Genomic DNA, 23020 nt, shown 5'->3' with positions numbered 1-23020 from the left:
ACAGTGGGAAGCTTTACCAGCGAAAGAATGCCAAGTCACCAGTGGAAATTGCCGTTGAAGGTTTGCTTACCAGCTTACCAGCCCTTTTCAGATCATTCCCAGGCTGTGAGCCAGGAAAGTTCCTACTTAGTTCAAGTATACCAGAATGGGATTACCTGATACATGATAATTGTGTCCAGGGGATGCCTCACTGCAAGAGTCCAGCTATGCTGCTGGATGAATACAGCTGAGAAGCATGTATGGAAAGGGGGAGGGTATGGACTGGCATCACTAGAAAGTTGAGCTATGACTTTCTGACAGTACTTCCCTTCTCCCTCACCTGGGCAGCCAGACAGTCCCTTCAGCTTGCATCTGCGGAGCTTCTCTTCAGCTCTTAACTCTCACCTTTTCAGTGGCCCATCAGACCCACAGAAAGTTAAAAAAAAAAAAAAAAAAAAACAAGCAAACAAACAAACAAATCAAAATGACCACCAGAAAAATAGAACCAGAGGTAGGAAACCAGGGCAGTTTGGTTTTAAGTAGGTCTCATAAGGGACAAAATGCAAATGCCCTGTTCCATAACAAGTCCTTTCCACCATTTGGGTATTGTTTGCGATAGAGGAGCTCAAGGGATTTGGTGCTCAAATGACAGGAGGAGGATGACACCTTGCAAGAGTCTCCCACTACCTCTTGGAGGGCTGGGACAGTCTCTCACTAAGAATTTAAGAATAACTTGGTCTGTTTCCTGGGACTTACAGGCTTGATGCTGGTGCTTTACTAGCTCTTAGCTCTTTGAAGAGTCAGGAACAGGACTGATTCAGTCCAAATTGTCTTGTGGCTGTACAAGAAGGAGGGCAGTACTTTCAGAGATTGCTCTCTGTACAAAGTCCCTATACAAAGGGACTGCCAATTTCTGTGCATCCTTCCCCAAAAGAAGTCTTTTGGGTATTCAGGAACTGACATAATGACATAATAAGAAGAGGGGATTTGGTGTCCTAAGAATACCAGTTTATTGTGTCTGTGGTGTATCTATGCTGCCCAACGGAGTAGAGCAGAATAGAGATGACGGTTGCAGGGGGAAGGCTACCCCTCTACTCCGCGGTGTTACCTCTCATGCCTCTTCTCCTTCCCTTGCAAATCTTCATTTTGTTACAGCTTTTTTTCCTCTCTGCCTCACTTTGCTTGTCACTTAGTCTGCACTTGTCTTTCACTTGCACCAAACCCCTTTACTTGCCCCCCTTCTTCCCATCCCTTCTGTCCTACTTTCCTTTATCTATTCTTACTCCCTACCTTTCCTGTCTGTTTCCAGGGGAACACAAATTGCTGCTAAATGCCATGCCAAAATATACCCACCCTCTCAAAATAAAATAAAAAAATAGTATTAAGATGTACGTGTAATGAATGTAATTAACTCTCTAATCTCATTACAGTCTTATCCTCTCTTCCCTTTCTTTCTCCCTTGCACTTTGCGGTTCTCTCTCACTGTTTCACTTCTGAAATGGAGTAAATTCCTTGTGACAGGAGGATCATCTTTTGCTTGTGTAATGTGCCTATCTGTTTTTAGCATTATCTTAATTGTAATTCTAAAAGTATAAGGCACAGAGTAGTTTCTGTACTGAAACTACAGTACTGAGACGCTGTAGCATGTTACTGGAAAAGTTTATCTTATTCACATTGGTGAAACAACAGATCATCTTACCAGGAAATAAAATGACTAATAGCAACTGGCCTGCTCTACTCCTATGACAGGCCAACTTGTTGAGAATGGTTTGGTGACTGATAAGATAAGGAAAGAGAATAGGAAAAGAGACCTAGAGAAACCATTTCATTGAAATTTAAAAAATCTCAAGCTCTGTAGATTGATTGGTGTTCTGCCCTAATATTTCAATTTTATTATTAACCAGAAAAACAAAATTCCCAAGGCACAACAAACCAAAATAGGCTAAATAAAAATATGCTTGAAGAAATGCATAATGTATTAACTGTATTTTGCTTCACTTGTAAAGAGCAAAAGAGAACAAATAACCAGTGTTTTGGCCCCAGATGTGCCTTTGTCAGGGATATTCTTCTCCAAGCTGTTCAGTGGGGGAAAAGAGTTAAAAGAACAATTTTTCAAAAGAGTTCTTCAAGCTGCCCTACAAATGTATCAACTGTTATATGTTCTTGGGTTTTATTTGTAGTGGCACATTTACAGCTCTCTGATTAGCTCGAGGAAACTTACTGCCATACATAAAGCAACTTCAGTTTAAATCTGTAAGACTGTCTCCAGCCAAATATCCTTAATCATGGAAGTAGATGTTTCTGAACTTTACAGCACAATTTACATGCATGTGGGCTGACAGGGTTGGGTCTTTAAACATAGTTTCCATGACATTGTCCTCAAAATTACAAGTAAGAATTTAGAAGCTGCTTTTCCCATCTTAGTCATAAATCGTCTTACAATGTGACTTTGAGTAAAGTAGATTTAAAGACTGTTTTAAAATCAAGAGGTTTTTTTTTTTTTTTCCCCCTGAGGGGAGTATCCTGCAGACGTTTTAGAAATCAGAGCCATATTTCCAGTGCAGAAATAACCATTCTGGCTCAAATGCTATCCTTACCCTGACTCCTGTCCATACATACTGTCTAGTCCACATACAACTGCCTGGTGCTTTGTGCCAGAGCTTGCTGACCCAGCCATTGCTGGAAACCTGTAGGTTCTCCTACCACCCAAGGTGTTTTTGGAGTATTTCTTCTGGAGAAGAAACATTAACTGAAGCAGCTGTGGCTCCTGCCACTCATCCCAACCCCAAGATACCCTGCCAGCTGCTCTGGTGCAAGTGTTTCTGCAGTTGTGTAGAGAATAGGATCAGGGAACTGATTTTTTTAGTTTTTTCTTCTAACGCAGACAGATTATTTCTTGCTGCAGGCATGGTTAAGGGTAAGAAAAGTGTGCAGAGGAGTGCAAAATGGGGGGATGGGGATATGGAAGTCAACATGACAGCTCAAAGGAGCAATCATCAGAATACTTCCTAAACAAAGGAGTGTGGATTTTCTGAGGGACTTCATATATTCTTCTGCATTTAAAGCCCTATACATATGCTGTGGTGCTGTTGGCAAAGGGAAAGCAGTGTTTTTAACAAATCAATTTTAAAGGTGCCAGATTCCAGGAAAAAAAAAAAAGATTTTCTTCCCCTTCCAATTCATGTTAGATATCCACCTGTACACCTAAATAAGCAGTATGAATTTCAAACCTTTACCTGAAATGATCTTTGCAGAAGTCTGGGTATTTCTCTTTGCAAACTTGTCAAGTTTGTGTAAGGATTTTTTTGTTGCACATCATCTCAGAACAGGCTCGTGCTTTCTCTATGACTCATTTACCCTATATGGAAGACCCTTTCTAATTTTTACAAGAGCTTCAATGTTCAGAAGCTTTAAAAACTAAATTGAAATATTTCAGTCAAATTGGAGAGCATGTATGAAAGTAGAAGCTTGTATTTCAGAGAAATATCATACTTCTTCATTTGCTTGTATTTGTGGTGTGCCAAATACATCATATGCTACATATACGCAGACTAACTGTGTTGAGAAATGACTTATGAGACTAATTTCTTGCTTTTATTATCTTTAACATATATATGTACTTGCAAGCACAGCAGTTCAACTGCACAAATGGCTGCTGCTCTTTTAAAGTATGGCTCTTAGGGCTGGGCTGCAAGAGACCTTGCCTCCCTATTTTCCAGAGATGACCTCTGTTTGTGCTTACAGAGTCTTCGATACAATTCGCCTGTGCATGCAGCTTTTCCATATTATTAGCTCAAGGCACAGATGCTTTAGTGATGGCCACATTACAAAGGCGCATACATGTCACTTGCAGGCATAGGAGGAATCTATTTTGTTTAAAACATGACCTCAATTTGTGTGTCTGTAGTTGCTTGAGTGCAAACATTTTGTAGTGCTATCATCTCAGCAAAACAAGTGCTTTAAGAATTAATTCCCATACAGAATTCTTGCTGCTGTTTGGTGTTTAGTGGATACCAACTGGTTTTGCAGAAACTTTCCACAAACAAAGCTAGAAAGACATGGCAGGATACCATTAAGATTCTCCTTTGGAAAAGCATGCCTAGATATATGGTTGTTGGGTTTATGTTTGGATTTGTTTTGGTTCGTTTTTAATTCATTGAAATATTTGTTTGCTGAAACTTTTGTCTCTTGACGGAGGCTCCAAAGTCAATAGTAACACGGCAAAGGCATATCCGAAATATAACAGTGAAGGTTTTAGGATCTTAATTATACTTTTGTTTCTTAAAATCTCTGTTAGACTGATTTCTGGCTTGAGAGCAGCTTGTTAAACTGGAAGTGAGCAAGCTGGTGATGTGGGTAGGGAAAATGTTTTGAAAAATAATGACCCTTCCTTCCGTCAAGGGCATCTGCCCGCTCATTACTGTGATGGTGTGGAGTTGCAGAATCCCTCAGATTTCCTCACTCATTCTTGCAGATCAGATAGTCAGAAAGCTTCTTCTCATCTCAGGCAGAACCTACTGTATACAAACATAGGTATAACGAGACTCACGCATATCCCCTCCAGGCTTAATTAATGCAACACACAACAACCAGAAGTAAAAGTGGAGGTCGACAAGAAGCTTCAGCAAATCTCAAGCCCAACAGTTTATCTAGTAAGAAACAGAAGCCTTACAAGCACTGCTCGTTCCTCTAGCCTTTAGTCTGAAAAGGAATGTATTTCCAAATCCTGGCTTTGCTCTTCTCTACTCTAAATAGTTTAGGACAGCAGTTCTCAACCTTATTTGTACCATTAACCTCTTCCAGCCACAAAAATTGCTTTGTGGCCCCAGTCCTATCAGATTATTTTCAATAAATACAAACATGGCAAATGCTTGTACTCCTGCTAGAAGCTTCCTGTAGCTGTGTTCAGAGTCATGGACCTTAGTTTGAGAAAAGGCAGTTCAGTCCAAAAGACCACTTCCCTCTTTGCATAAAATCGATCCACTAATACCATCAGTGTGTAAATTTTGCTGGGTCAAGGACAAGACTGTATTATAGGTAAAACACTGTGAGAAGCCAATATCAAATAAATCAGAATGAGTCCATCATCACCTTTACAAGAGGGGATAAAGTTAAAGAAAAAAAAAAAAAGGAGGGAGAAAGTTTGTATTGACTTATTAACTACTCACATTTCAGCAGTGCCTTCTGCACAGTAAAACTGAAAAATGACTGGTGTTCCTGATTTAGAAGGGACTTTTCTGAAGTCTTGTCCATGTAGTGAATCCATGTTGGCAGAAAAGTATCCATGATATAGAGTTATTCATAACCGCATTGGAATAATATCTTAAATATTAACCAGAATTCATATTTCATGTGTAGATTCCCCAAATCATTGCACTGAACAGGAACTTTTGCCAGCCGTTCCAGTGTTTTGAACATTATTACTGCCGAAGAGCCTCCTTTGGTTGTCTTTCTTTTCCTCCAGTGACAAAGTAAGAAAAAGCCTAAGTTTTGCTTTCCTTTTCTCCTTATGATCAGTTCCGGGTACTGACTCCATTCTTGCTACTGTTGCCACCATAAAAAAACATAATAATGAAAGCTGGTTTTGTGAATATATACAGCATGTGCAGTCCTGATAAAAATGTTCTCCTCCAGGCTGTTGTTTTCTCTAGACGTACTGCTGCTACTGTTTCTCAGGCAGACTTCATGGTCTTAGTACTAAAATGGCTCTTTGCTAAGAGAGTTACTCACAAAGGTGAAAGAAGCATAGCTATTATTCCAGCCACATGCATGTGCACTTCCTTCCTGGTATCTCTTAGAAATTCTTTGCTCCTGTTATCAGTGTTCTCATGTCTAGGTATACAGACGATGCAATATTGTGTATTGGAGATCTAGTATGGCAGGGCAATGAATGACTTTATTTGCAAGATATCTTAGGTCTGTATAGAAGACTCAAATATGTCACCTCTTGGCAAAGATTAATGAGATCATAGTCTTTTGTCTTTCTTTCTTTCTTTCTTTCTTTGGTACTGGGTTGCAGAAATGCCACTGAAGTCAACTGGTTTATATCACTTTTGCCCCATTTTATGGCCTAGTCATGCTGGGGCTATATAGCATTGAAACCAGCCTACACCAGTATTAAAAAAAATATGTGTTTGTGTGATACAGTTCTTTATTATATTGTAATGGGCAAATTACTGCTGTTTTTATTCTTGTTAGGATCAGCAGTAATTTCAGCTCTGTTGTAGCTGCTTCATACTAATATTCAAGTGCTTATGTGCTCTGAAATATTTATAGTGTTCCCTACCTTTCTTCTCTCCTTTCTGTGCAGTCTCTCTCAACTGGCTGGTCTGACACCACTCTGGGGGCAGGTGGCCTGTTGTCATCTCCTTGTTTCAGTGCTAGCCCACTCATGCCAAAACTCTGTATATTTAGCACGCATTTTGGGCACACATTTCTAGGGCATTTTGTTCTAGTTCTGTGCTCTGCTGACTCCTGGATGCTTTCCAGCTAGCTGGACATAGGTTAGCAGGAAGTGATTATTTCCCTCTATTCAGCACGTGTGAGACCATATCCGGAGTACTGTGTCCAGTTTTGGGCTATCCAATACAAGAAACACATGGATGTACTGGAGTTAGTTCAGAGGAAGGCCACCGAGATGTGTAGAGGGCTGGAGCACAGGATGTATGAGGGGAGGCTAAGAGAGTCAGGCTTGTTCAAGTCTGGAGAAGAGAAGGTCAGTAGGGGATGTTACTGCTGTCTGCAACTGCCTAATGGGAGGGTATAGAGAAGACAGAGCCAGACTCTTCTCAAAGGTGCATGGTGATAGGACAAGAAGCAACAGACACAATTTGGAACATATGAAATTCTGATTATATATTAGGGTAAAACATTTCACCATGAGGGTGGTCAAACACTGACACCCAGAGAGGTTGTGAAATCTCTATCCTCAAAGCTATTCAAAAGTTGGCTGAGCAAGTCCCTAAGCTACCTGCTTTGAGCACTGGGTTGGACCAGTGACCTCAAGGGTCCCTTCCAATTTAAATTATTCTATGATTCTATGATGAACTTATCATCTGAGGGAGAGAGTAGAACATATAGGAAGCTTTGGGCTTTGGTCTCCACAGAAATAGGATTTTGAGAGGATAGCTAAGGCAATGGCTGAATGAAATTCAGCCTGCAGTGTTTCATATGCAGTGGTACTGAAACAGAGAAGAGAAAGGCAGCTTACCAGGAAGCCAAGGACATAAAGCAGAAGTCTAGCCCCATTCTATTTTTGGAGGACTTGGCAGGAACTGGGCACAGAATACCACTGCTGACCTGCAGTTTGTCTAGGATGCAGCTAATAGACAAAGGGTGTGGAGGACTGGAAGACTGATGTCCCTTTGCATGAGCTGCAGTGAGCAGGATCCCGAATGAGGTGCACGGATAGGCAGGGGTGCGCAGCTGCCATTGCCCCCTCCCTTCCCTGCCTACCTGCCTTTGGTCTCTGGGAACAGCCAGGCTGCTGATAGTGTAGTGAGGGGGCTGGTGAGTATCGTTGCCTTAGCCTTTATTAAAGGTTGCTGCGTGCATGCTGTGACATGTACCTGGTATTTACTGTTTTTTCTCTGAGGTGCATGTTATCATCTCAGATGGATGTAAGCCAGTTTCCAAATCCTGCCCTTCCTCTTCCCCTCCTGCCTGTTCAAAATCCAGCCATATTCAGCAAGAATAAAAATGCTGACCTACAGAGCTCATAACAGCCAGCTGCAGCCCCCTAGCCCCTTTTTTTTCCTGCTTCCCTCATCCATTTTTAGAATTGAGGCAGTTTCTGCCTGCTCTTTCCGGTGCTCAGAAAGGTAACCATGCCTCTCCTGCCCCAGTGCAGAAATTCTCTGCCCCCAGACATCCGTCATGCAAGGAGTTCATGTGCCAGCTGCACCAGACTAGGAAAAGAATGACTTGACACATAAATGTGTGCAGTGAGAGCCAGCTATTCCATAATTCAGTTTTCAAGTGTATAACATGTTTTGATCAAGCAAGTAATTAATTCAGCTCACTGTTTCAAGTTTGTTATGAGCAGCAATCTCAGTAAGGCACTTCTCAGCAGTATAAATCCTAGGAAGTCCTTATTTATCATTATAAATCTTATAGAGGCGTCTTCTGATCAGTAAAACAGGTAGTTCTTTTGCCGTCTGGTTGGGTGTCCTCCACGTCACAACTGCCTTGGGAAGTGCAAACAAAAGCATTAGACTGCCCTTGGGAGCAGCCACCCCCCTTCTCCATATAGCAAACTGTCCCCAAATTGCTGTTCATTGATACCTTTGCCCCCATGACCTCTTGCCTGTGACAGGTCCCTATACTGAGGAATCACAGAGAAATCAGGCATACAGAGAAATCAAAACCTATATTGCCCTGCACAGTAAACATGCAGCTGGCCACCTGCTGCTACACACTGGAGAAGCTATAGGGGAATCCCCCACTTTGCTTTCTGAAAGTCAGTAGGAGAAAAAGAGGGAAAAAAAAAACCCTATAATGTGTGGAGGCTTCCAAGACTGAAAGCAGACTCTGTACCTGGCATTGCAGAGATGTGGATGAATAAAAATACATATTTTCTGCCTTGAAAAACGGAACAATGAACAGTATCCCTATTTTCCTTGCCTTTTTGGCAATCATACATGAAGGGTCCAGACCTTTCAGGGTGCCAATGTTCAGTATTTTCCATCTTTGACAAAGCTGAGTATAAAAAAGGTTTGACCTTCTGGGAGACTCTGGAAATCAAGGGAGGCATGAAAATTATTTTCTCCAGGATTTTTTCCATAAAAGTAAAGAGGACCATGAGGGGACATTCCCTTTATTATCATGATGCTGATGACTAAAGACATATGAGGACCAAGAAACTAGAAGCAAAGGGATTTGCAATGATGTAGTGTAGCATTGCTGTGTGAGTTAAAGGTAGATAACAAAGCGATGGATATTGTCCCTGCAAACCCCTCCCAAGCCTGTCACTCTTTTTTTTTCCTTCTGAGCCCTATGCATAAAGCCTTGAGTTTCCACAGGCTTTGGTGACTGTCTCCGCAAGGGAGCAACTCCCTGAAACACCTCCTTCAAGCCCAGGGGAATAGCAGCCCAGGCAGTCAAGTGTCCCTGCACACTCCAAGCCAAGCGCAGACTCGCTGGAGGCCCAGGAACTGTGGGGGCAGAAATGACAACTTGCCAAGCTGGTCGCACTGATTGAGGCAATTTTTGCAATGAGACAAAAGTTAAACCTTGTGAACCTTTGTCAAACAACAAACCTTTTGTAGTTTATGTAGTTTTTAAGTGCTTGTACTATTAAAAAAATAAGTCTTGTTCTTAATTTTGAAAGCTTTTTAATTTCCACTGTTTGCATACTCTTCCTGCACAATAAAAAGCTATCATCTGCTGCTTTTAAAATGTAGTATAAGCTGTAAGACTTGCATAACAAAGGCTACATTAAGATAATCAACCTCTTCAGACCAGCAGGTCATGGCATTGAAACTGCCTGTTCACGAAAGCACAAGTTCCTCAGCTTTAGAAACCCATGAAAGCACACAAATCTCTCAAAACAAACCCACAGAGAAATAATCTCCCCTTCCCCACTGCTCCCCTGCTGTGGGAAAGGCCTTCTGCTATCACTGATTTTCCCCCAGAGTGAAATCACATCCGCCATTCTATGCAAAATTAATAAAGGTATACAGAGCATGTTGAGCAAACACTGACATATCCCCAATGGTGAATTTACATCCCCCCATTCTGTTTAAAATTAATAAAGGTAGACGGAGCACTCAAAACCAACACCAGAGAGTATAAAAACCCCACACACAGAGCCCATCAAGATCTGGCACTGCAAAGGAGTTGCTGTGCTGCAGTAAGCAACTCTGAGTGTTAGGCAAAACGCACACTGAAAAAACCATTTTCCTTTCCCAGTCAGGTTTGGGAGGGCTCTCTGATGATGTGCCCTGTGAATTTGTCATTTGGGAGGGGGCATCTCCTGCGTTATTCACTGCGCCCGCAGCTTTCCTGCACCATTAAGTTCTCTTTCCCTTGTTCCTGCAGATGATATGCAGAATAAAACATGCCGTTATAATTTGAGGCTTGCTCTGCTGCATCCTGCCTTCTACTTACCTTCTACCCTTCGGACTCCCAAAGGCACACTCCGTTGTCATTTCCCCACGCTTATGAGATTGTAAAAATTTTCAGTGATCTGAAAAAAGGCTTCGTCAGCCATGGCAAAAGACAAGCGACTGCCAGAACAAGAGAATGCAGATACCAGTAATGTCCAGAGCATTAGTCCCCTTCAGCAAGTAGACCTATTTGAATACAGAAAGCACATGAGAATTTCTGAAAATTACCTTTGATAAACCTACCTGAATGGTTAGCCATCCCTCAGCACCCCTACTTAGGAACTTGGGAGGCCTGGCATGGAGGTGAAATAGCAGGAAAATGGGCTCTAGGGGTTTGTTCTACAGCAAATGAGAAATCCTTTACGCTCCAAGTGATCAATAACTTCTCCTTGACTGCTAAATTTTACATCTGTACACTTTAGAGTCACACAGACCTCCCCTGCAAGTGCCAGCCATTGATCTGGCTGCAGAAACTTTTCACAACTGATCAGGAGCAGTTGGAAACTGTCAGTTCTTAAAATGGTTATGGCCACACGTTTCTGAAGAGATAAGAGATGTCTTGTATTGCATGCTGGCTCCAGGTTAAGCTTTTCTTTATCACTCTGATGTTCTGCAGACGCTGCCAGTTACCCCCAGGTTTGCAACGCTGGCTTCTCCCACCAGTTAATGCTTATTTTATGAGCCCAGAAATGATGCTGCACGGCTTGGAGCTGTGCCAAGAAGAGTTGTTCCTGCTTGTCTTCATCCTTGTCTTTTTTTCTGTACTTGCTGCAGCTGAAGGGGGGAATGCTGTAGCTGTGGCAAGAAAAAGCAGCCCAAACTGCTGTGTAGCATGATGGCTGGTGTGCAAATTTACAACTGCCTAGAAGCAATGTGTCAACTGTGTATCTTAGGCTGCTTATATACCAACTCTTCACATTGCTGCTAAAAGAAACAGTGGACCAATCTGTGTTGGTCTGTTAGAAGTCTGAAAATGGTACTGGCTGCCCTCAAAGTGGCATATGTTTTGGGACTGGCTTACAAGGACTTTGGGAATTTTTCAAGTTTGACCTCCTCAGGTGTGGAAAAAGGTGGCTTCAAATCTGCTCTTAAGTGTCCTGTTGTGACTCAGCGGGCCATGAGTACGTGGCCAAGCTGCTGGGCCACATATTTCAGAAGCATATTTCATAAGTAATGTCTTGCAGTCAGCTTAAGGGAGGGCTGTGTGTTTGGATGCAACTACTGGGCTAACGTTAGGTAGGATGAAGCAGTTGCAACAAAGCATCTTCCTTCCAAGAAAATCCTTTCCTGTAGGCTAGTCTTTAGTCATCTTTGTAACCTTTGTCTTCCACCCCTCCCTGGGGACCCTTCTGTGTGACCTTTGCTATTCTACCAAGGCGTCTCATAAATTACTATTCTTTTAAATGGCACTTGGGCTGTCGTAGCAGCTGCTAGCCTTGAAGATTTTCAGTCTACCCTGTAATTTTGAGAGGAAAAAAAAATTGGTTAAGTGACAGAAGAAATATTATACTTCACGATAAAACTACTTTTGTGTTTCGTTTTCTGCTCAGGTCATTCGTATCCCTGTCACTAACCTCATTCAGGTCAAGGGCTTGAGGCAAAGAAGGGGCATAATATTTTTGGTCAGACTGATGCATCTGAATATTACAAACATCTGTAATTTTGAAACTGAAATTGAGTATTGTGTTAAATCCTCAGGCAAATAATATTAAGGCATAATAGATTACTGAAGTTTGCATTACATTGGCAACTTAAACCCAGGCTCTTTTGGCTTGTTATTCCAGATGTTAATGAACCTGCTAACACAAAGGAAGCTGCTCTTTATGGCTGCAGATTGGATCCCAGATTTCAAAAACTTCATAGGAAATTCTGTAGGCCAAGTAGTTGAAATAATAAAAAAAAAATTAATCAGGCACACATTAAATGTGAAGCATGGAATAAAACATCTGCAGCACTCAGTGGATGTCTGGCTAACATACTTGCAGTGCTGTTTTGCCAGCTTACATCTGGAGTGGTTCATCAGAACAGAACAGATGCTAGTGTGAAATAGGTCATCATAGCAGCAGGGCATTAGAACAGAGAAATTTCTTTTTTCTTGCAGTAGCAGCTATTCCTTTTTATTCACACCAATTATGAAAATGTTAGCCAAGTCTGAAACACGAATGCATGTATTGTGACAAGCCAATACTCTTAAATGGCACCAGGTAAAAGCTAACCTAATGAGGAAGCTTCAGAAAAGTAGTCCTTTTACAGTATAGACCAAGCACCCTTTAACAGACTATTCTTAGTTAAGATTATGTTTTTTCTGTTAAGATTATGATTTCTTTTTCTTTCTTTATTTTTTTTTATTTTCGTAGAGATGTAACTGAGTACCTTCTCAGTGGCAAATGCCCAGAAGTAGAGGTGCTAATTCACAGGCGTTTCATCAGTCATTTCAAAGGAGAGGTCACACAGATAAGAAAAATGAACAGTACGCAGTATCTGAAGCAGTGACATTCAATGAGTCCTTGTCACTAGCAGCCATTAGCATGCAAGCCTGCCGTTATGTTTCAGAGCTTTATGTGCTTTTCTTGACCAGGCAGGAAGCCTTCAGAGCATTGTAGCAGTTAATACCATACAAGTTATTGTTTCTTTCTTGAATGCCTTATATTTTTAGTATCATTTAGATGCTTCTCTGTCCCCTTGTGCATCTAAAATTTTAAGGAGAATCAAAGAATGCATAATTTATATCTGTCCCAGAGGTAATGGAGTGACTCAATGATATCTGTGAAGGGGATGATTTTAAATTTCATGTCTTATGCAAGAGGTGATTTTTATATGAAAACTGCAAAAATTGGCCTTGGGGATACCCAGATAATTATCCTTACAACAACGGGTGTGGATTCCAGGGGGATTATAGCTGAAAGCTACCGTGTATTGGATTTACCCCTGTGTATCATAGTTGTCATAATCAAAAGCATAGCAACTGATGCATCTTGGGGAATAGAACTTGTATTTTGACTTTGAATAGCATAAGCAGGAGGTGTGAAATGGCAGGTTTGCCTTGATGCTGATGAAGAATTCATGCAAGACGTAAGGCATTTGTTTACTATTGAAATTCTTTTCTTCAGTTAAAAGAAAAAACAATTGTTTACTGATGTTGGGCAGAACCTATAAGTACATGCTTTATCACACAGTACAGTTCCACTAGACTATTTCTGGTTTCATTTACCAAAAGCCTAGAAGTGCCATGGCTAGAAATATATGTCTGCTTCTTTGATATGCTATATGTTTGAAAATGCACTTTAAGGTCTGTATTACAGACAGTTCAAAGGGAATACAAATTGGTGCAGCATTCTCTTTTTTTTCCCCTTTTTCTCAATCTAGTCCTATATATTTATTGCATTTTTAGCAAAACTGCTTTCAATAACATGCCTTTAAAAAAAACCTTACTATTTTGTATTTTATTTAACTTGCATTTTGTTATATTTAAATAATTGTTATGATCTTACTGCTTGCATAGTTTAAAATGTTTAACATCCTCTAAACCAATTCTACACTGACTTTTAGCACTGCATATCCAAGGAGACAGCTGATCTTATTTTCGTTTCCTTCAGAAATGCTCTAGTTTTAATTTCTCTTTCTCCTTCTTGTAGGATTGGCCATGAGAAATTGTAACATTCCTTTGGAAATACAACGATGGGGCTACTGAGAAGTTACCTACTTTTGTAAAGGTCTGTAAATTTCATTCCATCCTGGCTACTTCAGCATGTAGATTTCTGTGCCTATTTGTTATCTTTTATATCTTGAATGCATGCAAACTAAAGTAAAATCTAATTTTATTCTGGAGCAAGTGTTAAGAAAAATTATTTTAATTTCTTGCAAAATGTTTATGGCATAACTCTGTTCTGTTACTGTTACATAAATGTAGAGTAACCCATTAGTCTTTCCCCGAAGTGAATTATTGCAGTTTATAGAGTTGAACTGCAGAAAAGAATTGGGCCTGTAAGTCATTTTTACCTCATCACTACGTCTTTCAGCATTATCTAAAAAGGCCCTGCAATCGATTGCTCCCACCTGTGTTGCTAATATGTGATCGGCTGTCCCACAGCTACATCTGTGGATGTTTCTAGAAGTACGGTTAACAAAGGGTCGGCAGAATTACCGAGACTGTCAGGTCAGGAGGAGCTCAGGTTCACAGAAAGTTTAAGAAAATAATAATAAAAAAGTTGGTATTTAAGAGATTGTAAAAAGAACAGAATAATAATGGCTTGACTCCTGTACTGTCAGCATGGCAAGGAATGCTGAGGAGACTATAGCTAATGTTATATCCTTGTCAGCTATAACGATAGTGTAATAAGCACTGCAGCCTGAGATCACAATGATTTAGAGGGTAGAAAACACATCTCTGCATTTCAATATGTTTTGCTATGCAGGTATATAACAGAGAAAAATTTGATTTCTTACTGTTTTTGAAGGCAGTACAGAACAGCATTTCTATAGAAATTTGGTGGGAGAGACCAATAGAAATCAGCTTTTCCATCTAGGTAGTCATACCCTGGTATCAGAGCACAGTCAAGGTCTGTGGGAGTTGTATCTGGCTCTAAATAATAATTTTCAAAAATGTTCATGTTTGGAATAGGCCCTGTTTCGTTCTCTTCGTTTACTTGACAGCACTTTGGGTATAATTGCTTTCATTGTTGCTTCTGTGTAGTCATTTAGTATGCCATTAGTCTGTGCGAATTCTGTAGGGAAAGAGGCTTGTAAACCACAAACAAAAGAAGGTGAATTTAGGGAGAGAGAGGTATCCAAGACTACTTTTTATTTGCTCTTTGAAATAATCATGAGCCGGTAATACCCTTTAATGTGCCCTCAGCTCCAAAATGCTTTAGAAACTATTTGAACCTAGATGTAAACCTCACACATGGCTACAGCTCCTATAGTGAGCAAAAGCCCTAGATCAGACTGGCAGAGATAGCTGAGATAGAAACCCGATTGCGATGCCTCAGGCCTCTGTTGAGTGAAAGCTGTGTGTTCAAAATATGTAGCTTTTCAGAGTAATTGCATAACCGTTGAATGATCTGTGTCATTGTAAGGCTTTATGAATGCATTGTTTCTTTCTTTCATGGTGATATCCCTTGGGGCAAAGTCTGTGTTCTTGTTTTTAGGGGAAGGCAGGGGCAGAAAAAATTGCAGCCACAGAGAGCAGTTCAGGATAAAGGGAGAAAGCTTTTTGCACGTGTTGGTATCTGGGTTGTAAATCCTTTACCAGCAGCAGCAGCTTTATAAAATTTTCCTTTCCAGACTCATCTATGAATGTTGCTTGGACTGTGGCTCACCAAAGATTTCAAAGAGTTACTGCTAAATTTGCTTAAGCAAAGTGTGTTTGGGCCTGTGGTCTCATGCATTTGATACAAATGGAGTTGACAACTGCTGTGCAACACATTTTGAAAGTTTCCTTGTTCATAAATTTGATTCCTGAAAAATAATGGCTTTGTGATATATATACACAAATTAGGATTATGCCATTTTAAAAAATGACAAGATGTGATATTAATATGATATATGTATACTAAGTGGCATAAAGTAGTTTGGGTACTGCTGTTTACACCTTTATTATAATGCGGGAGCAAAGGAAAACCAATTAAATTAAAAAGCAAGACATTTCTACTGAAAAGGGAATACAAAGCGTAATTTCCCCTTGGAAGGTATTGCCCCAAGGTATTATCAAAAAGTGTTGCACTGAATCTTTACACAAATAGAGATTTACATCAATAAGAATGCCATCACAAATAATGTTTTCATATTACACATTTATAAAGGAATTATATAGCACTTGCCTGATTGAACTCAGCCTAGGGTTTGGGTAGAGCTTCTTCTGCAGCTGTGTAAGCATCTGTTGCACCACTTTTCTGCATGTGATATTGTATTTTTGCATCTGGTATTGACTTTGAAGGAAAATGGGATATTGGACTAGTGAAATCATTGGTTTAATCCAGGTCAGCTTTTTCCCTGTATCCCATGTCTTTCACTGCAAATTTTGTGTATTTTTTTTCTCATATATTTCTTCTCTTCTTATACAGTTCTTGTTTTCTTAAGCGCTCTTTAATTTCCTGCTTGTGATCATTTGCATATTTTCCCAAGAAGCTTTATTTTCCCTTCTGCCTTTGTTGCTTATCCTTTTTTTTTTGTTGGAATTTTATTCGTTTATTGCTGGAGTTTCTTAAATTTTCCCATTGGAGTCAGTAAATGATGCATCTCTCCAACTGCCCCTCAGTGACTCCTCTAATCTTTGCGCTTGACACCCCTATGGTGAAACACGTATCTTGGTTTTAGGGTAGAGAGAGAATAACAAAGGTGACGAAAACCATTCAGAATCCTAAAAGGAAATTCACTGCCGTGCGGGATGGAAAGCACTGTTTTCATCCCTTTCCGCTAGCATTTCGTCCTGGCGCCCGTCTCCCGGGGCTGCGCCTCTCCTGCCCTGCCCTGGTGTTGCAGCCCCACGGGACGGCAGCCAGCCGGGGCTGGCTCCTAATGGGGTATTAGTGCACTGAGTGTTACTGTCTTGTTTTGCCACTTCTCCAGTAATGAAGACGCAACTGTGAAAATACCAGGCTGGCAAAAGTCGACGCGGGGGGGAAGGGAGAAAGGAGGGGGAAGAGCGTAGGGAGAGCGGTTTTCTGTGAGAGCGTGTAAGCATGGCAACCGCACATTTGCTCCCCTCACCAGCGCCGCACGTGCTCTGCTGCTGCTGCGTTATGTGCACGCGCCTGCTTTAAAGTCATGTTGCCAGTGGGACCAAATCCTCAGTGCTGCTGGGCTTTTCTCCCCACTCCGCTCTCCCACCAGAGGTGATGGAGCGGCTGCTCGTGCACAATGTGTGGAAGTCTGCAAAGAAGCAGGAGAAGTTGATGCAGAAACTGGGACCGTGGAGGCAAACAGGAGCGTGTTATCTTCTCACACCTTAAATGCAAATTGCCTGGCTGCAAAAGGGGAGGAAGGAAAGGGGACGTTGCTACCTGTAATTGTGCCACGTGCATTTGATGTGCATATCTGAATTATTGAAGAGATGGAAACCGAGTAGCCTTTTACCTGAAGAAAATCTATAAGCTAGATGCTCAAAGGAAATGTGGCAGAATAAAATGGGAGGGTGGGGGAAGTACATCTCACAAAGCTGCCTCGTGGGGACAGCTGTATTTCATAAAACAAGACTGTGAGTTTTTAAAGGCTGATGTATCCAGATCATGGGGTGCATGTACAAGCTGATTTAAATACACACACACACACATATATATATACACACATACACATATACATACATATATATGTATGTGAATGATGGCTCAGTACCCTAAGTGTCCATAGGCTCAGACTCAGATGTAAGGCTCTTTACTTGTCTTACCCCAGTGCCCATCATCTTCTGTTCCAAAGTGGCGATTAGATATTGATCTTGGCTGATCATAGCTTGTATAAGGTCCCCTTACAAAAAAGAGGAGTGGTCTTTCATGTCAGAAGTCAAAAACACCTTAAAGACATCAAAGATCATTTGGTCCATTTGCCTGGGTTACCATCAAGAGCAAGGATGTTTAGACAATCTGTGAGAGATGTTTGTTTAATCTAGTCTTTTCAAAAAAAAAATCCTCTGGGGAGAAAGATTCAGTGCCACCCAGCATAGTCTACTCTAGAACTACACAGCACTTAGAGGGTATTCCTAAAATCCAAACTTTCTTTTCTTTGTAGTAAGTTGTTTGGTGTCTCATTTCTAGTAAAGATAGGGAAAGCTGAACATCCCCTTCTATATGTTAGTCTGTCAAATATTAAAAGGAGGACTGTCCTTATGCTCTAGTTGATTTGATTTATTTATTTGTTTGTTTTTCCAAATAAACAATTGCCATTCCTGTCGGTAATATTTCAAAACTTTTTTACAATTCCTGTTTGTGTTCCTTATATCTATATCCCTCTATGTATTCTAAGTTCCTGACTCAGGTGCCAGTTTTAAGAAGCTGAATATAGCCAACCTGACTGTCAAATGGTTATGAATGATGTAAAAACAAGCTCAAAGTTTAGAAGCTTGGTAACTAATGATGGAGGTGTACCCTCAGTTAAAATTACTCCAATGCATCTCACCTCAGCTTTGCCTAGGTGGAGTCCCTGGCAGTGTCTTCTCTCTTTTCTGTACTTTAAACTCTTCTCAGTACGGTACTAGGTAATGAATGACATTGTTTGAAAGACAACAAGTGTGCAAATGATTGCTCTCAGCATATGGGTAACTGCACATTTTACACCTTTTCATTGCCCTCATTCTGGCTGCCCAGAGATATGTGAGCAACAGATGCGGTGAAATGGTGGCTTTAGCACATTTCAGAAACAATAATTGTCCATTCAAGTCCCTTTAAAAGAAAGACAGCAAAAAAAAGCTAAGTTTTCTATCACTAAGGTCCTCAGAAAGATCAATCACACATCATGAATAATAATAATAGAATAGGGAAGACAGCTGTCCAGCCTAATATCATCACCAGAAGAAGTAATCAGTAATCCCCTTGACCAAAGCAGATGCCACAACAAGATAAAAATCATAAGCTCCAGCTCCAGGAAGAGTCTGTTGCCATAGACAAAAAGATATGAACTGATGTCACTTCTGAAAGGAAGTTAAAATATCTTCTGCACTTGAGAGAAGGAGAAATCCACTGTCACTGCTACTGTCCAAATCAGAAACAGCAGTGAAATTTGCCGGTCTTGTTATATGAAAACACAAGGAGGGTTAAAATGGCCCCATGCCAGCCAAAAAGAACAGTTATAAAAAATTTTCTTTTTTTTTTCCACCACAGCCTAACACAATGTTGGCAAGTTTATGTCCCTTCTCTCTTACTTTTTAGCTAAAATACGTGGAAAGGCTAGCAGTTCAAATAGTAAAAATTAAAGGAACTTTTTGGATTTGTGTAGCTGGAGAGAGGATAATGGTGAGTTTGATCCTGCAATGAATATATTTGCAACCCTATTGTCATTAGAAACTGTCTGTGATGATTATTCAACTCCTCATTGCCAGCCTCATAAAAACTCTTTGGAATCAGTTCAATTCAGGAACAGCCTCTCTTCATCTTCAGCACTCAAATCCCAGCAAAGTTCAATCAATAGCATAAATAATAATAAGGAAAATCCTTGAATATGATAAGAAAGTTTCAGCTTGCTTTCTAGGCTGAAGTGTAACATACATAACCATTTGGGATTGAAGTCCTAAGATATACTGCTCCACAGGGACTTAGATTGCTAGGATCAATTATTGCATCAGGTACAGAAATTGATGATTAGGTGTGACAAGTGAAAACCAAAAAGAAAAACTAAAAGAAATGCACATCAACATTAATAGGAGTTCATTGATTGTATAGAAGAAATGATCCAATAATGGCTATAAGCAACCATTCAGGAAATAATGTGTGCCTACTTAATGCCACTGATCACACATTTTGGGGGGGAGAGGGGGAAAGACTACAGAATATTGTATTCAAGAGGCTTTACAAGAGTTAGAGGAAAGTATGACCAGGCAGTTTGCTCAAATAGCAAAAATGAAAATAAAAAGATGAAAGAAAATCTTGGGTCAAGCCACTCTTTAACTTTGAGCTTTCAGACACTATTAAAAATTAACCAAGAAGAAGGTAATACATACTATTGCCCAAAATATCCTAGAACTCAAAAAATTATTCTCTTGCTAACTAGCCACAGGTCGTTTCTTAGAATCGTAGAAAATCAGCAGGTAGCATGAGGGCCCTGCGGTTGCCTCAACTATATTGACACTATTACCAGCAGAGCCTTGGTTGACCCATTTCTGAGGGTCTCCACTGATAGAGATTCTGCAGACTGTTTGGGCAATTCATCCCAAGGCTTAATTTTCCTTACCATTAGAAATTTCTTTTTTCCTTTTCTAATTTGCAAGTTACTTCTGTCCTATCTATGGTGAATGAGTGGTTTGTTCCCTTTTTCTTTGCAGCCATCTTTAATATTTTCAATGGCTTTTGTCATGTTTCCCCCAAGTCTTGTCTTCTCAACATTAAACAGCATTTTATTCTTTCAGTCTTTTTGTAAGTCGTGTTTTGTTGATTGCTCGTGGTCAACTGGTCATGTCTCCATTAATATGTGGGGACCAAAACTGGACTGAAGGTTATGACTTAAGTCTTTCCAAAGTGAAGTAGAAGAGGAGAATTCCCCCATGTGTCTTTTAGATAACACTCTCCTTTGTGTTTCCAAACTGATATTTGTAAGTACATGACAGTGAGTCTGGTTAAGCTTGAGATTCACTGTATAACCCCAGATCCTTCCCAGTGAGACTAAACCTATTTGGTTATTTCCCATTTAGTGTTTGTTCAGCTGACTATTTCTGGCCTCTCAAAGAAAATTGCCAGATGCCCTAAGATTCCATCAGTCAGTTTTCTACATGTTCTAGGGTGATATTTATAAGGCCCAGCCAATATGAAAATCTTTAACTTATCTCGGTGCTCTCTAATCTGCTTTTTTCTATTATAGCTTGAATTCCTACTCCTGTCTCCAATGTTTACTGTGTTGACTCTTTGATCACAGATGATCTTTCTAATAGCTTTTCCTCCCACTGAGTAACAAACCAACTCTTTCTTTTTGCTATTGCTAATTGCACTTGCTGGTATTCTTAGGGAGGTTTGCTACATTTACTACCAGAACTACTTTTGTACACAGAGTAGAGGAAGGACTTTGAAAGACAGCATACAATTTTCATAATGTGGGATTGCACAGAGGCACTAGATTTATGAGAGCAATTGAAGACAGTTATGGAAGTACTTGACAGATAACACACTGATGACACTATTCTTGCCATCTCAGTGGAAACCTGACTTGATCTAATTAAGAACAAAGAGCCAGCACCAAAGAAAAAAAAGAGCAATGTTTCAGAGGGACTAGGAATCTTGAAAGCAAAGGTCCTAAGTTAAATCCAGGAGAGGACTGAGCCTGAAATTTAGCAACTTGTTCATAAAATTGACTGGCAAATTATGATTTTTGCTTAGAGGAGACTTAATTTCTTTAAAATGCATTTCTTTTAATGTTTGAAGGCTGTCAAACATACTTAGGAAGTTAATCACACTGTTCTATGTTTCTTTCACTCCATGAATACATCTCAAGTGTCCTTTTTCCTATTTTGAGGGGTCAAGGAAAAAAGAGGAGAAGGGAAGGGAGATGATTAGAGAGTAGCAGGTTGAATACATAGCGTCTTCTGCAATGAAATCTAATATCATTTCCAGATATTCTTCCTTTTTTTCATGAGCTATTCAGACTTCTCTCTCTAATCTTGGTCAAAGTTCTGCAGACCAGTTGTTTTCGTGTCAGTCACACATGAGTGAAATCAATCAAATGCACTATCTGGACCCAATGAACTGTGGATAGACAGAGAGAGCAAGACGTCCCCTTGTGCAGGGGCACGGAGCATTCTGAGCCTGTGATTTTTCTATAATCCCTCTGAGAGTGTACCCCTTTAATGCTAGACCTCTGCCTCCTGATTTTATAATGGTAAATCACACAGCCCTTCTCCCATGAATGCATCTCTGATTTTTACACCAATGTTTCTCACTGTAGGTCCTTCTGTAGCTTCAATGGAGTTGAGATTTATGTTGGAAAGTTTGTCTCTCTTGAGAGCCATACAACCAACAGACAGCTTGCAGTGACATGGGACAGGCTTTCAAAAGAAGTCAGTGTTTGATAGCCAAATGCAACACACTATTTTAAGGTCTTTAAGTTATAATACAAAAACTAAGTTTACGTGGGTGTCCTTTGTGGCAGTATTTTGTTTGCTTCTATGAAAACATCTCACTGCATATCCTGACCATTCACTGAGCTGCTGACAAGCGGCTTCACCACTGAATACATGAGATTCTTAAAAGTCTGAAGTTTAAATCAAACCTAGATATTGCTCTTCAGTCTCAGGGCCTCCAGGCGTGTGTTCAGACTACAAACTTTTTGCCTAGCACTCCCAATAGAATGCTGTAACTCAGCAGCTGGTGGCCTGGGTCCAGAATCCATTCTTTACTCCCCTACTTCTCCTTCTCTACTCCCTTCTGCAAAATCTCACCAAAAGTTTGAAATGGCCGGTTTATACTTCAGTTCATCAGGATTCAAGTTGTCAGAATCAATAGACCAACAGATGCGGGTTATGTCTACCCAATCCTCCACTGATGGGTGTGAGTTCACTCTGCCCATTTTCCAAGCTGACTAGAAGCTGTGTGGCACAGTTAACATGATGTTGAGTACCAGCTAATGAATTTCCCTGATTGTCAGTATTTATTAGCTCTGACTTAATGCCGTTAACTTGGCCTCAGCACTGATAGTATGTTTATGTGGCTTCCAGTTGCTTCCAACCATGGGCAGAACAATCTTGCATCTGCTCAGAGTGTGGGCACAGCAGGCTACTGTCAACAGGCAAATCATATAGGCATGCACTGGGGTAGGCTTTGCCCAGCACTTAAAGGCAAAGCACAATGGTGCACAACAGATTCCCAGAAAAAAATTGCTCTGCAACCAGTGGAGGAAGCCTCTTTTAACAGATCAGTGTCCCATGTACCCTACAACTCCTACCTCAGTTTTCTAGCTCCTCCTCATATCCCATATGCTGTCCCTGCAGGCAAGGAGCAGCCCCTGTTTTGGAGGTACATCCATGCCAGCTGGCAGGTCTGTTCACATGTGCCAATTGGCTTTTCCCAGGCAGAATTTACACTGGCTGCTCTGCCTGCCTTCCTCTCAGTGGGCACCAATTTGTGTGCTGCTTCGCTGTCTGACTGCTGGTTTTCATTAAACTCCTAGTAATGAAATTACCTTTTGTGACTTCTCTCCACCTTTTGTGATGGCTTCAAAATTTCAAACCCTTCCCGCTTCTACCCCAGCTCTGCTAGTAAAGGCATAATAGATGGACAGACAGAGGTTCAGTTAAAAATAACCAC

The sequence above is a fragment of the Apteryx rowi genome, unplaced genomic scaffold (genome assembly GCF_003343035.1).
Source record: "Apteryx rowi isolate R43461 unplaced genomic scaffold, aptRow1 scaffold_698, whole genome shotgun sequence".
NCBI lineage: Eukaryota > Metazoa > Chordata > Aves > Apterygiformes > Apterygidae > Apteryx > Apteryx rowi.
Note: the sequence above shows the minus strand (reverse complement) of the source record.